The sequence below is a fragment of the Pseudophryne corroboree genome, chromosome 7 (assembly GCF_028390025.1).
Source record: "Pseudophryne corroboree isolate aPseCor3 chromosome 7, aPseCor3.hap2, whole genome shotgun sequence".
Lineage (NCBI taxonomy): Eukaryota > Metazoa > Chordata > Amphibia > Anura > Myobatrachidae > Pseudophryne > Pseudophryne corroboree.
This window is the reverse complement of record NC_086450.1, coordinates 202,440,102-202,455,116: the sequence shown is the minus strand read 5'-3', so window position 1 is coordinate 202,455,116 and position 15,015 is coordinate 202,440,102. Positions and strand designations below refer to the sequence as shown.

The following is a 15,015-nucleotide window of genomic DNA, read 5'->3' as shown; positions in this document are numbered from 1 at the left end:
GGCAAAACCATGTGCACTGCAGGGGAGGCAGATATAACATGTGCAGAGAGAGTTAGATTTGGGTGGGGTGTGTTCAATCTGCAATCTTACTTGCAGTGTAAAAATAAAGCAGCCAGTATTTACCCTGCACAGAAACAAAATAACCCACCCAAATCTAACTCTTTCTGCATATGTTATATCTGCCTCCCCTGCAGTGCACATGGTTTTGCCCAACTGCAAAAAAAAAATCCTGCTGCGATCAACTTGGAATTACCCCCATTATGTAAATGTAGTAATTTGTATTTGTTAGAGTTCTTCGTGTTCATGTTCGCACATTAATCATGGCTCAGAGTCCAACAATTCCCTCAAACATTTTTCAACTGAGTAGTGAACGTTACAAGCCACATATTTATACAAAAAGGTGAGCAACATATTTAAGTTTAGGCCACAATCTATTTATCAATTCCAACATGAATATTAAGAAGTAATGCATGTTGACGTAAAGCTATAATAAGACCAATGCAAAATATTGACTAAATAGTGGCTGTCTTCAACCCCATACAGAAGCACCCATCATGGCCGAGGATGCCCAGCAGGAAAGTGACCAGCAGGATACGTACACACCACACCTGCAAGCGATAGATCCTACCCAGCCAACCACGCCGCAGGACATACCCCAACCACCCCAAACATCCCACAGCCCCCAATTGAGCCCAACACCACCCCAGCAAATGGCCCCCGAGTTTTGGAGCAGTTGGGCCACACAACAGGCGCAACACTATGCGTGCCTGAACACCCACACCCAATACCTTGCCAGTCTGCCCCATCATCTGCCGCGACTCAGTCGAAACTCAGGCAGACTGATAGTTCAGGTTGGCAGAATTGCCAATTCAATGGAGCAGATGAGGGCAGACAACAGCCAAATGCAAGCCAATCTGCAACGCATCATGGATGAGCAACAGCGGCAGCAACAACCCTCATTCAACTGATTCAACACAACCAAATGATTAACAAAAACCTGTCCAGAATTATTGCAAACAACACTGCCGCTAATAGCCAACTCACTGCAAGCCTAAATAACCTGAGCCAAAGCCTTAATGTGTTGGCATCACACCAACTAAGCTCTAGCTCGGGAACAACTACACCAAGCCAGACCCCAGTTACCTCCCCAGTTAGACGCTCCAGCAGAACCCGGACCAACGAACCAGGGCAATCCTCTGCACCCAGGGCCGGTGCAAGGTTACTTGGTACCCTAGGCAAAACATCTGCCTACTGCCCCCCAACACCACCAATTACCCACTTCCCCAGTCAGTAAGGTGAAAATGCAGAGGCGGTGTATCGCGTGTGCCTCTGAGTCAGGCTCTATGTGCTAGGGCCTGATGCTGGGTAGCTGGTGACTGTGCTACGTCATGGCTAAAGGTCAGTGGATGTGTAAGTCCTCCTGGCTCTGGTACTGAGTTGGTTCCTAATTCTGGATAGTTGATGATTAAAAGGGACTATGTTCGTTCTTGGCACTGGGTGGATGGTAATTACGGGTACCGTGCTATGCTAATTTCTGCCTCTGGATATTTGGAGACTACTGGCACTGTGACCCTTGGTACAGTAGTTGGTGACTACAAACACTGTACTAGTTCCTGGCTCAGGAAGTGAAGCTTTGAGACACTGTACGGCGGTGTCTTATACATCTACCAGCTGTCTGACTGCAATGAGTACGAAAAGGATGTATCTCTGAAAGACATCCTTAATTATTTGACAGGTACACTCAGTGGCACCTCCTTACCAGATCCTGGCACCTTACCCAGCTACCTATCTCTTTCTATTTCATTCTCTCTCTCATACATTCATATATACACGTCATCCATACACTGCTTCTCTCATACTTACATGCATCCACTGTCTCTCTAAATCCATACATACATCCATACACTGGTCTTCAGTATGCTGCCGGCCAGGATCCCGACCGCCAGCATGCCGACACATATTCTCCCTCTTGGGGGTCCACGACCTCCCTGGAGGGAGAATAAATAGCACCGTGCCCACAGCGTGGCGAGTGCGAGCCCGCAAGGAGCTCATTAGCGCTCACCCATCTGCAGTATGCCGGCAGTTGGTATGCCGGTGGTCGGGATCCCGGTGCCGGTATGGTGGCCCCCGGGATCCCGGCCGCCGGTCACTCATACTACACCCACTCTATCAAACATACATACACACACTGCCTCTATCATACATACATACATATATACACCCATACACTGCCCCTTTCATATATATATATATATATATATATATATATACACACATATATATATACATATACACACACCCATACACTGCCCCTTTTATTTATATATATATATATATATATACACATACATACACCCATACACTGCCCCTTTCATACATATATACACCCAGACACTGCCCCTTTCATACATACATACACTGCCCCTTTCATACATACTGTATATACATCCATATACTGCCTCTCATACATACACTGCCTCCATACATAATACATACATAGATACACTGCCTCATTCATACATCCATACACTGCCGCATTCATACATACATACATCCATACACTGCCCTACATACTTATATATATGTCCACACACTGCTTCTATACATACATACATACATACACTGCCTCATTCATACATCCATACACTGCAGCATTCATACATACATACAGCCATACACTGCCTCCATACATACATATATATACGTCCACACACTGCTTCTATACATACATACTTACACTGCCTCCATCCATACGTCACACGCAGCCACTGTGACCCGGGACGTGGCGGGTAACTGCCTGCCAGCACAGCTGGCAGGGAGCAACTCAGCAGGTGCAAAAGCATCGCCGCTGTGCAATGCTTTTGCACCCTTGTGGGGGGAAAGGGCCAGACATGCGGGGTGGACTAGCTCTGTGCTGGGCTTCCCCCCACATGTCTGAGAATCTGATCGTAGCTGTGCTAAATTTAGCACATCTACGATCAGCTCTGAATTACTCCCACAATTAGTATCTGTTATTTTGACCCATGTCCTGTTGGTTTGAATACTGTAGACCTCCTGACAATCTGACCACACCTAACACATGAGGCTATGGGCAGCGTCTGAGTGTCAGGCTATGGGGCAGTGTGTGAGTGTCAAGCTATGGGGCAGTGTGTGAGTGTCAGGCTATGGGGCAGCGTGTGTGTGTCAGGCTATGGGGCAGCGTGTGTGTGTCAGGCTATGGGGAAGCGTGTGTGTGTCAGGCTATGGGGAATCGTGTGTGTGTCAGGCTATGGGGCAGCGTGTGTGTGTCAGGCTATGGGGAAGCGTGTGTGTGTCAGGCTATGGGGAATCGTGTGTGTGTCAGGCTATGGGGCAGCGTGTGAGTGTCAGGCTATGGGGCAGCCAGGCTATGGGGCAGCGTGTGTGTGTCAGGCTATGGGGAAGCGTGTGTGTGTCAGGCTATGGGGAAGCGTGTGTGTGTCAGGCTATGGGGAAGCGTGTGTGTGTCAGGCTATGGGGCAGCGTGTGTGTGTCAGGCTGTGGGGCAGCGTGTGAGTGTCAGGCTGTGGGGTAGCGTGTGAGTGTCAGGCTGTGGGGAAGCGTGTGTGTGTCAGGCTATGGGGAAGCGTGTGTGTGTCAGGCTATGGGGCAGCGTGTGAGTGTCAGGCTATGGGGCAGCGTGTGAGTGTCAGGCTATGGGGCAGCGCGTGTGTGTCAGGCTATGGGGAAGCGTGTGTGTGTCAGGCTATGGGGCAGAGTGTGAGTGTCAGGCTTTGGGGCAGCGTGTGTGTGTCAGGCTATGGGGAAGCGTGTGTGTGTCAGGCTTTGGGGCAGCGTGTGTGTGTCAGGCTATGGGGCAGCGTGCGTGTGTCAGGCTATGGGGAAGCGTGTGTGTGTCAGGCTTTGGGGCAGCGTGTGTGTGTCAGGCTATGGGGAAGCGTGTGTGTGTCAGGCTATGGGGCAGCGTGTGTGTGTCAGGCTATGGGGCAGCGTGTGAGTGTCAGGCTATGGGGCAGCGTGTGTGTGTCAGGCTATGGGGAAGCGTGTGTGTGTCAGGCTAAGGGGAAGCGTGTGTGTGTCAGGCTATGGGGCAGCGTGTGAGTGTCAGGCTATGGGGCAGCGTGTGTGTGTGTCAGGCTATGGGGAAGCGTGTGTGTGTCAGGCTAAGGGGAAGCGTGTGTGTGTCAGGCTATGGGGCAGCGTGTGTGTGTCAGGCTATGGGGCAGCGTGTGAGTGTCAGGCTATGGGGCAGCGTGTGTGTGTCAGGCTATGGGGAAGCGTGTGTGTGTCAGGCTAAGGGGAAGCGTGTGTGTGTCAGGCTATGGGGCAGCGTGTGAGTGTCAGGCTATGGGGAAGCGTGTGTGTGTCAGGCTAAGGGGAAGCGTGTGTGTGTCAGGCTATGGGGCAGCGTGTGTGTGTCAGGCTATGGGGCAGCGTGTGTGTGTCAGGCTATGGGGAAGCGTGTGTGTGTCAGGCTATGGGGCAGCGTGTGTGTGTCAGGCTATGGGGAAGCGTGTGTGTGTCAGGCTATGGGGCAGCGTGTGTGTGTCAGGCTATGGGGAAGCGTGTTTCAGGATATGGGGCAGCATGTGAGTGTGAGGCAGCTCCAGGCGTTGCACTGACCTGTAGGATGCATGCAGAGTTCACCTCACAGATGGTGACAGCTGTCCTATGTCCATGCATTTTATACTGGTATTTCCAGTATGCAGGTACTCCTGTAGGCAGCTCAGCCCCTGCAGCTGTCCTTTTTTGATAATTTCAGTGTCCAGGGGGTTCCCCACAGTTAATGGAGGGTGAATAGGAGGACTTCAGCCAAAAAGGGGGCGGGGCACCAGGAGCCGCGGGTGGGCGGGGCTTCGGCAGCTACTGCACAGGAGCTTCAGTTACACTGTCTGGCCTGTGAATAGGCAATACTTTGCTTATGGCCACGCCCCCTCCCTACGGCTCTCCCCTTCTATTCTAGTACTGCTGCCGCAGACAGTGTGCCTGCCTGCCCTGAGCTCCTCGCCTCAGCCTGTCTCTTGTTCTTGTCGGTGTGAGTGTGACTGGGTGCAGGGGAGCTGCGCGGGCCATGGAGTTAGCCGGGGCCATATAGCAGCTGCATCCCCTGCACCTGTAGTAGTTACACCACTACAACCGCCGGGTTAGGACTGTTCTTACGGGTGGGGAGGCACTGCTCCCGTTACTGCCCCCAGCTCCATAAGCGCGTGGTTGGCGCTGCGGCTGGTGAGGGGGCGGACGGCTGCTGTTGGTGAGGGGGCGGGCGGCTTCTGCCTCTCCAATCCCCCCTGCCCTCCGTAATGCGCAAAAATATATATTTTTTTTTTTAAATGGTCCTGTGGGTTGTAGGGGGACAGTAGTGGCCGCCCTCTAGCGGCTGGCGCTCTAGGCAGCAGCCTAAAGCTGCCTAATGGTAGCGCCGGCCCTGTCTGCACCCAGCACAAACACACAAAAAATAATAATGACGGCTGCAGCAAATAGTTTGTTACAAATAATGTTTTTTTAATTGTTACATAAAAAATGCCTGTGTTCAAGGTAATAAATTATTCACACGGAATATGTGTATTGTTTAATTTGCTACACAAACCACCTGCACATTAGTGGACTGGCCCAGATGTCTATTGGTATAAATATATTGCCTGCCCCTAGGTGGGCTCAGCTCAACGCGTGTGCAGTCCATGGCACCCAGCACATTGGGTATCCCAGCAAGCTCAGAGAAAGCTACCCTGACTGCATGCCACTGCGACTCCTGGGTAGGGAAGCAGAGAGAGGCATCTATGTGGGCATCCAAGACATCCAAAACCTGAGTGGACATTACAAAATTTAAGGTGAGTGTCATGACCTGTAATCAATACAATACTGTGTTATATTACATAACAGAAGCACCACTTAGACATAAGCGTGTATGTATGTTTTAACTCACCTGAATTAAATATTTATAAAAGGTGGCCTGTGAGATACTAATTACATCGCCAGTCACTGGCTGGAAGCTGACAGTAGCCATAAAGTGCAACACAGCCAGGAGTTTGTGCAGGCCTGAGACAGAGCGAGAGCGTGCTGTCTCAGGGTCTAGGTTCAGTTTGACAAGGTCATACAGACGGAAAATGTTTTATCTATTTAGCCGGACCATCTGTATAACCTGGTCATCGGGCAATTTGTTCAAGTTTAAACGCCCCCTAAAAAAAACAGGCCTGCCCAGCCTACGCGGAACCTGTACAACCTGCTGACCATGTTCAGTTTCCTGGCCTTGGTTTATTGTTGCCTCATGGAGCAGTCTCAGGTATCCCCCAGCAAACAAGAAATCAGTACTACACACGGTAGCTGCCATTTCAGAGTGAGAGATGTTAAAAATGTGCTTGGGTCCCTTTTAAAGGTCCAAAAATTCAGGTGTGAGTAATGTAGAATTGGAAACACATGTAAACACGCTTCTCAAAAGCAGGTCTACTTTTTTAGGCTTTTTTTACGATTTGCATTTTTTCAAGGCTGCACAAGCATTTTCACGGTAGAGATTTCAAATACGAATGCATAGTAAATGACCGAGTTCTATACCTAAACAGCCGCGTTTGACCGATGGTGTATTCATTCGTATTTTTACTACACAGCCATAATGCCCTCATCACTGTGAGATTTGAGTTTAGTAAATTCCGAGATGACACTTTGAAGAAAAAACACCATCTCGGTCAAAATCGGGAGCTTAGTAAATATACCCCTCAGAGTTCCACACTTCTACTGCAGGTTTTCCTCTACTTTGGAGGGAGATGATCCTACAGAAATGGGCAATTGTGGTGAGATATAATAATAATAATAATAATAATAATAATTTTATTTATATAGTGCTCTTTCTTCAACAGATGCTTTACAGATATCAAAAACAATGCACATAGTACAGAAGATTTAAGTATTACACTGCTCAAAAAAATAAAGGGAACACTAAAATAACACATCCTAGATCTGAATGAATGAAATATTATTTTAAATACTTTGTTCTTTACATAGTTGAATGTGCTGACAACAAAATCACACACAAATTATCAATGGAAATCAAATGTATTAACCCATGGAGGTCTGGATTTGTAGTCACCCTCAAAATTAAAGTGGAAAAACACACTACAGGCTGATCCAACTTTGATGTAATGTCCTTAAAACAAATCAAAATGAGGCTCAGTAGTGTGTGTGGCCTCCACGTGCCTGTATGACCTCCCTACAACCCACACAAGTGGCTCAGGTAGTGCAGCTCATCCAGGATGGCACATTAATGCGAGCTGTGGCAAGAAGGTTTGCTGTGTCTGTCAGCGTAGTGTCCAGAGCATGGAGGCGCTACCAGGAGACAGGCCAGTACATCAGGAGACATGGAGGAGGCCGTAGGAGAGCAACAACCCAGCAGCAGGACCGCTACCTTTGTGCAAGGAGGAACAGGAGGAGTACTGCCAGAGCCTTGCAAAATGACCTCCAGCAAGCCACAAATGTGCATGTGTCTACTCAAACGATCAGAAACAGACTCCATGAGGGTGTATGAGGGCCCGACGTCCACAGGTGGGGGTTGTGCTTACAGCCCAACGCCGTGCAGGACGTTTGGCATTTGCTAGAGAACACCAAGATTGGCAAATTCGCCACTGGTGCCCTGTGCTCTTCACAGATGAAAGCAGGTTCTCACTGAGCACATGTGACAGATGTGACAGAGTCTGGAGACGCCAAGGAGAACGTTCTGCTGCCTGCAACATCCTCCAGCATGACCGGTTTGGCAGTGGGTCAGTAAGGGTGTGGGGTGGCATTTCTTTGGAGGGCCGCACAGCCCTCCATGTGCTCGCCAGAGGTAGCCTGACTGCCATTAGGTACCGAGATGAGATCCTCAGACCCCTTGTGATATCATATGCTGGTGCGGTTGGCCCTGGGTTCCTCCTAATGTAAGACAATGCTAGACCTCATGTGGCTGGAGTGTGTCAGCAGTTCCTGCAAGACGAAGGCATTGATGCTATGGACTGGCCCGCCCGTTCCCCAGACCTGAATCCAATTGAGCACATCTTGGACATCATGTCTCATTCCATCCACCAACGCCACGTTGCACCACAGACTGTCCAGAAGTTGGCAGATGCTTTAGTCCAGGTCTGGGAGGAGATCCCTCAGAAGACCATCCGTCACCTCATCAGGAGCATGCCCAGGTGTTGCAGGGAGGTCATACAGGCACGTGGAGGCCACACACACTACTGATCCTCATTTTGACTTGTTTTAAGGACATTACATCAAAGTTGGATCAGCCTGTAGTGTGTTTTTCCACTTTAATTTTGAGGGTGACTCCAAATCCAGACCTCCATGGGTTAATAAATTTGATTTCCATTGATAATTTTTGTGTGATTTTGTTGTCAGCACATGCAACTATGTAAAGAACAAAGTATTTAATAAGAATATTTCATTCATACAGATCTAGGATGTGTTATTTTAGTGTTCCCTTTATTTTTTTGAGCAGTGTACATCAAAAGATAAACCACACAGACATAAAAGAAAACCTTGAGTGCACAGAAAGAATAATGCATGATTGGTGTAGGCATTTTGGTTAATAACTTCCAAGGGTTGTATATTTCACCCTCACAAGCTACCAGGTGCAGCAGCCATCTTGGGCATACTGCGTAGGATTACCCAGGGTGGAATAATCTACCCCTAGAAGAGATAACTCAAAATGGGGAGATTGCAGAGTCCTAAAGTTCAGAGTAGGGTTCCAACAAAACCATCAGGTCCATGTATTTTTCATCGTATGCACAAGTACACCAGATAAGGCAGCCATGTTGGGCGCACTACAAAGGGTATGATGTGGGAGATGAGCCATACAAGGGCCAAATGCATGTATGGGAAAATTGACACATGTGTAGGAGTATGCTGTACGCTGCATGGAAAGATCCAAATGAAGCACACCCTGCCCATGGAGGCAGCTATCTGTGGTGCACTGCGTAGGTTGCTGCTGGCAGGTTGTGCAATCAATGGAGGCAAACATTACAGGAGCAGCACTCAGTGGGGTGGAAGTACGCTGTAAGAAGAAAAAGAAGAGAATAACATTTGCAGGAACACTGTAATAACATTATATTGCAAATATTATAAATGTCCTAATCTCATGGGAGCAGCGAGGGTGGGTGGGAGAATGTGGGGAGCACAATAATGTCCATTGGAAATGACCCTGCAAAGTCTGGTCCTGGTGCACAAACCCTTCAGTTTCCTGCTCAGCTTGAGGGGTAGGCTCTTTGCAATCATGATGTTCTTGGACAGAGGGGTAGTATGCATTGGTTCTGGTGTTCTCATGGCGGAGGTGAGGAGAGGCTACATAATGGTCCTGAGTTGCAGTGTTTGGGGAACTAGTTTAATTAGATATTCTAGCATAGTCCAAAGTCCAAATCCAGTTCAAACTCCAGTTCTAACTTCATCCTTAAAATACATCCTTAAAAAATGCATACTTCATAACTGCATGCAGGCCAAGTCTTGACTGCAGGCCTTGAGGATATTAATCTTAATTGCTACAACTATATCAGCTGGCAAAGGGGGATGTGTGCAATTAGAAGTTCAGCTAATTAACAAAGGGGATTTTGCATTGAAGACAGATCACAGTCATTTGTAGACAAACTTTCTTGGGGTGTGAAAAGTGTAGACAGAGAGAGATGATAGACTCAGATATACAAACATGAGGATGGTATTTTTACCTGTGAAGAAAGGAGAGATGGTTTTCAGTTCCGGTTCTAACCTCATCCTTAACATACATCCTTAACAAATGCATAATTCACAAATGCTTGCAGGTCAAGTCCTGACTGCAGGCCTTGAGGATATTACTCTTACATGCTACAACTATATCAGCTGGCAAAGGGGGAGGTATGCAATCAGAAGTTCAGCTAATTAACAGAGGGGATTTTGCATTGAAGACAGATCACAGTCATTTGCAGACAAACTTTCTTGGGGCGTGAAAAGTGTAGCCAGAGAGAGACAATAAACTCATATATACAAGCATGAGGATGGTATTTTTACCTTTGAAGAAGGGAGAGATGGTTTTCAGTTCCGGTTATAACTTCATCCTTAAAATACATCCTTGACAAATGCATACTTCACAAATGCTTGTAGGCCAAGTCCTGACTCACAAGCCCTTACGAAATCCCCCCCTTTTGCTTTTCCAAGCTTGGGGAAGCACGGTTTACTTTTTCGCGACAGCCGCAACCAATCAGACTTTCGAAAAACCTTTCCAGGCATGTTTCCTTTATACTGCCTGAACGTGGTGTGCTCTGGCAGAGAAACAACCATCCTTCTTGTCTTGTCAATGCCAGGTTCTACACCTTTCTGCTGCCTTGCAGATGAAAGGAGAACCAAGTGATCTAGACAGGGGCACAGGAATTGATGTCTCCTCTTGCCAAGGTTTCAGCAAGTTTATATTTTATATTTGCTCCGTTTGTCTTCTTCCTGACTGCCGAACCTGGTAATTTACAGGTCCTATAGGTACCTGGTAATTTACGGGTCCTACAGGTTCCTCTACTTTGTAGCGCCCATGCTAATGGGTAAACAACTTGCTATCTTGCATCAGCGCTAAGAGTAAGACTTTGTCCCCTAGACAAAACTTCCGAACTTGCACAGAGAAATCATAGACTTGTTTCTGCTGACTTTGAACCTCCCTATCTTGCACAATAGGACTTATTTTATATAGTCACTCCTACAGTGCTCTAACGAACTCCACAAGATTTGGTTCATGCACTTTCTGCTGTTCCCAGCCTTGTTTTAAAATGTCCAAAATGCCTCTAGACTGACTTCCCAACAGAAGCTCGAAAGGGCTGAACACAGTTGAGGACTGGGGTACTTTACATATTGCGAACATGAGGTAAGGGAGTACTTAATCCCATTCCTGTGTACTATCTAGGACAGCTTGATCGATCATAGACTTTAGGGTTCTATTAAATCTTTCCACCAACTCATCTGTCTGTGGGTGAAAAACTGAAGTATGCAGATGTACTATTCCTAATTTCTTAAATAGCTCTGCCATTACTTGTTGACATGAATCCCTCAATCTGTAAAAAATTCTTTATGGAATCCAACATGAGAAAAGATTCTTTGACAATAGTAGCCGTTTTGATATTTTGTAAGGGTATCGCTTCTGGATAGCGGGTGGCATAATCCAAGATTACTAAAACATATAGATTACCCTGTCTTTATGAAACAGCAAATCATCCTGTCATCGCTGTAGTGTGTACCTGGCTTTAGATTCAAACTGGTCAACCAGGTTTGTCAGTAAAATCCATGATGGGCCCCACTGTCCACAGAACCCATACAAGTATTGTGTCCAAGACTTGGTCAAATGCATGTGGTGAGGTTTTATGTATATGGCTGGGACGAGGGTATTGGGGGGAGAAGAGACGGTAGGGTGAAGTTTAGCCTAGAGCGTCTAGAGATCTTGCACTGTCCTGACAATGCTTCATAAATAAACCACCTATCTAATTTTTAATGAGGAAGTGGAGGAGCTTTGACTCTGATTTTCAATAATTACAACTAGTGGTAATGATGAATTAGTATTTATTATACCAATATACTGTAGGGTTCTCACTATTTTATGCAAAAAAAATATTTTTTTTACATACAGTATGTAGTGGAACGTTCTCTGCATTGTATATCTGTCATTAGGATGGTTCCTACATTATTTATCTGTCACTAGAATTGTCACTATATTGTGTATCGGTCAATAAAATAGTCCCAGTTTATGTAATTATGACGTCAGCAGATCGACCAGATAATTGCAGCACGTAGGTGGCCGACCAATCTGAAAATATCAATCGATCAGGCATGCCAAATCATCCAGAATATCCCTCTAATGTGATATTTTCTGAGTGTTCAGCCGGCCACATCAGGCAGTATATGCCCTACCATGGCTGACCTATCCTCTGATCCTTCACATGGGAAGGAACAGCGAAATGACTCCTCCCTGGGGGCAGAGTGCTATCGTCATGTAACATGCACTGTGAGAGATATCACAGTGGACAGTATGTCCCGGAAATCGGTGGAGACAGATAAAATGCCCATTGGTCTGACAGGCATTTTATCTGCCCATGTATGCCCAGCATTAGTCAGATGGGACTGGTAGGAGATTTTTTTGTTTATAGCTATTTGTCATAACAACTTTTCATATATTTCAATTGGTTTAAACCACGCCTACAAAGTTATTGTCACTCCCATTTTTACATTGTATTAGCTGGTAGAAAAGCCAGTCCACTTGCTTGTGTCTGCCCCCAGGCTGAAAGTTACCAGTAAGTGCATGCATATTATACTATACTAACAAACTATGCCACACAAAGCTATATACTTACAAGCATACTATAGTATATCTAGAAATAGAACAACACATGCTATAACATAATGGGTGATTCTCCAGAAAGGGAACATAAAGTCCCGTGCATCACATGCTTTTATTTATTTTTTCCTTTTAAACTGGTCTGTTAAGAAATTGTTGTTATATGAAAACGTAATTGCTCCGTAGCAATGCCTTACCCCATAACTTAAGACCCACTAAAATCTTGGTATTTTGGAGAAGTATGTCGTTTGAATTTGTGTATCTGTCCCAGGCATCACGGAGAATCGCCCATATGATATATACCATTGCACTTACCATACAAAGGGCCTGATTCAGGTTGGATCACAATATGCGATCCAACCGCAAAATCTGCTAAGAGGATCCGTCCTGCGCATGTGACTGCATTTTCTGCGGTGCCCTATAGAAAATCCGATCGCTTGTCAATCAATTTGCGGGTCGGAGGGGGTGGCAACGCTCCGTTTCCAAGGTGAAGACGGAGCATTGCGGGGGTGTGGCATAAAAATGGGGGCGTGGTTGGAGTGGCTGCATGACATCACACTCAGCTGCTGCAATCACTAAAATATCAGCGGGCCTTCTGTGGTGTGACCCCAAACGTTTACTGGGAGGGTGTGTGACGTCAGCTCCAGCCCCGATCAGCCTGTTTGTATCGCACTGTAGGAGTAAGTCCTGGGCTACACACAGACTGCACAAATCATTAGATGGTGAGTGAGTTGCGAACGGATTTGCAGATGTCCGCTGCCTGGCAAAGTTTTCGCATGGCGTACACATGCATTCGCACACTTGCACGGGGCAGGTTTTCACTCTCCCTGGGCAGCGACTATCTGATTGCAGCCCTCTGCAAATTTGCAGCACAGCGATCTGGTCTGAATTAGGCCCAGGTTAAAGTGTGTGTGGGGGGGGGGGGAGGAATGAGGTGGAACTGAGTTCCACCAGCTGTAATTGTAGGTGCAGCTAGTTCCACCTCCTCCACCGCCTTGTACAGTAATTCCATAATGTGTATAAGCGGTACCACTGTGTATTATAATGTGAACAAAGGGCACTACTAAGTGACATAATGTGAATAAGGGGCACTGCTGTGTGTTGTAATGTGAATAAGGGACACTACTATGTGGTGTAATATGAACAAGGGGCACTACATGCAATGTAATGGGAATAAGATTGTGCTACTGTGTGGCATAATTTTAATTGGGGGTACTATTGTGTGACCACACTCCTTCCTTGTGAGACCATTGTCTCTTTATAAATTATGGGAGGTAATGCACAATTTTATAGTTTGTTGGGGGATGGTGAACACCCTAGCACTGGCTCTGGCTCCACCTAATGGGAGGTGTGCGTGGGGGGGAAGGGGGGAGAGCGGGGGGGAGGTGGCAGGGGAAATGAGTTCCACCACCTTTCGTGGACTTTAAGCCATGATTAGGCCCAATATCAACAAATATACAAATCTATTATATACCAAGAAATATTCCTATAAACATGTTATCCTATACTATGGACCACAAAAGAAATACACCATATTGTACCATAGCAATAAACATATACCAATAAACATCCTATATCATTCCAGTGCTCATACAGTACATACTACTCTGTACTAATAAATACTCCTTATTTGAATGTATTTTATGTTGATATATTGGAGGTCATTCCGAGTTGTTCGCTCGCAAGGCGATTTTAGCAGAGTTGCTCACGCTAAGCCGCCGCCTACTGGGAGTGAATCTTAGCATCTTAAAATTGCGAACGAAGTAATCGCAATATTGCGATTACACACCTCGTAGCAGTTTCTGAGTAGCTTCAGACTTACTCGGCATCTGCGATCAGTTCAGTGCTTGTCGTTCCTGGTTTGACGTCACAAACACACCCAGCGTTCGCCCAGACACTCCTCCGTTTCTCTGGCCACTCCTGCGTTTTTTCCGGAAACGGTAGCGTTTTTTCCCACACGCCCATAAAACGGCCTGTTTCCGCCCAGAAACACCCATTTCCTGTCAATCACACTACGATCGCCTGAGCGAAGAAAAAGCCGTGAGTAAAAATCCTAACTTCATAGCAAATTTACTTGGCGCAGTCGCAGTGCGGACATTGCGCATGCGCACTAAGCGGAAAATCGCTGCGATGCGATGAAATTTACCGAGCGAACAACTCGGAATGAGGGCCATTGTATGGAGTTTTCCCCCAAAGTAAGCAGTTGCTTAGATGCTTAGTTATTACTGGTTCTTACATATGGAATAATCCTGGAAACAATTGGTGCAAATTGTTAATTTCTACATATTTTACACACTTTGTTTTTTCATGACAGATATATTAGTTACTTTATAGTCATAAGACTTTGGTACAAGACAATCAAAACAGAGCTAAAAATGTGTCTGTCTGGCTTAATAATTACTGTAAGTGTGAGAACGGGAACACAGACAGAATTAGCACGTTCCCAACATTCCCAAGACTCTGTCATCATGTTGTTGCACTTCAAATTCTTGCCTTTCCTTCCTAAAGGTTTCCAAACCCATTTCTTGGAGAAATTAATGGTCATACTGATGACTTCTTTATTCCTGGACTAACTCTTTCTTTCAACTAATACTTGACTATTTCTAGAAGCATAAAATGTAATGGTAATTTATAGCTACCTTTCAGCCTTTATGGTACTAATCCAACGGTACATCCTGTGTTTTACACTTAATTTTTACAAGTTTGATGAATAACCTATTATTGGGGGTCATTCC

At 46.2% G+C, this 15,015-nt stretch overlaps 1 protein-coding gene across 1 annotated transcript in view; it reads right to left on the bottom strand.

Annotated features, from left to right (window-relative positions):
• Positions 1-8,443: 8,443 nt before the first annotated feature.
• Positions 8,444-15,015, bottom strand: part of LOC134944978 (uncharacterized) — a 283,560-nt gene continuing 276,988 nt past the window's right edge. The window contains exon 9 of the transcript XR_010182005.1: positions 8,444-9,662. The gene's annotated coding sequence lies outside the window, so the exon portion shown is untranslated. The remainder of the gene's footprint in view (positions 9,663-15,015) is intronic.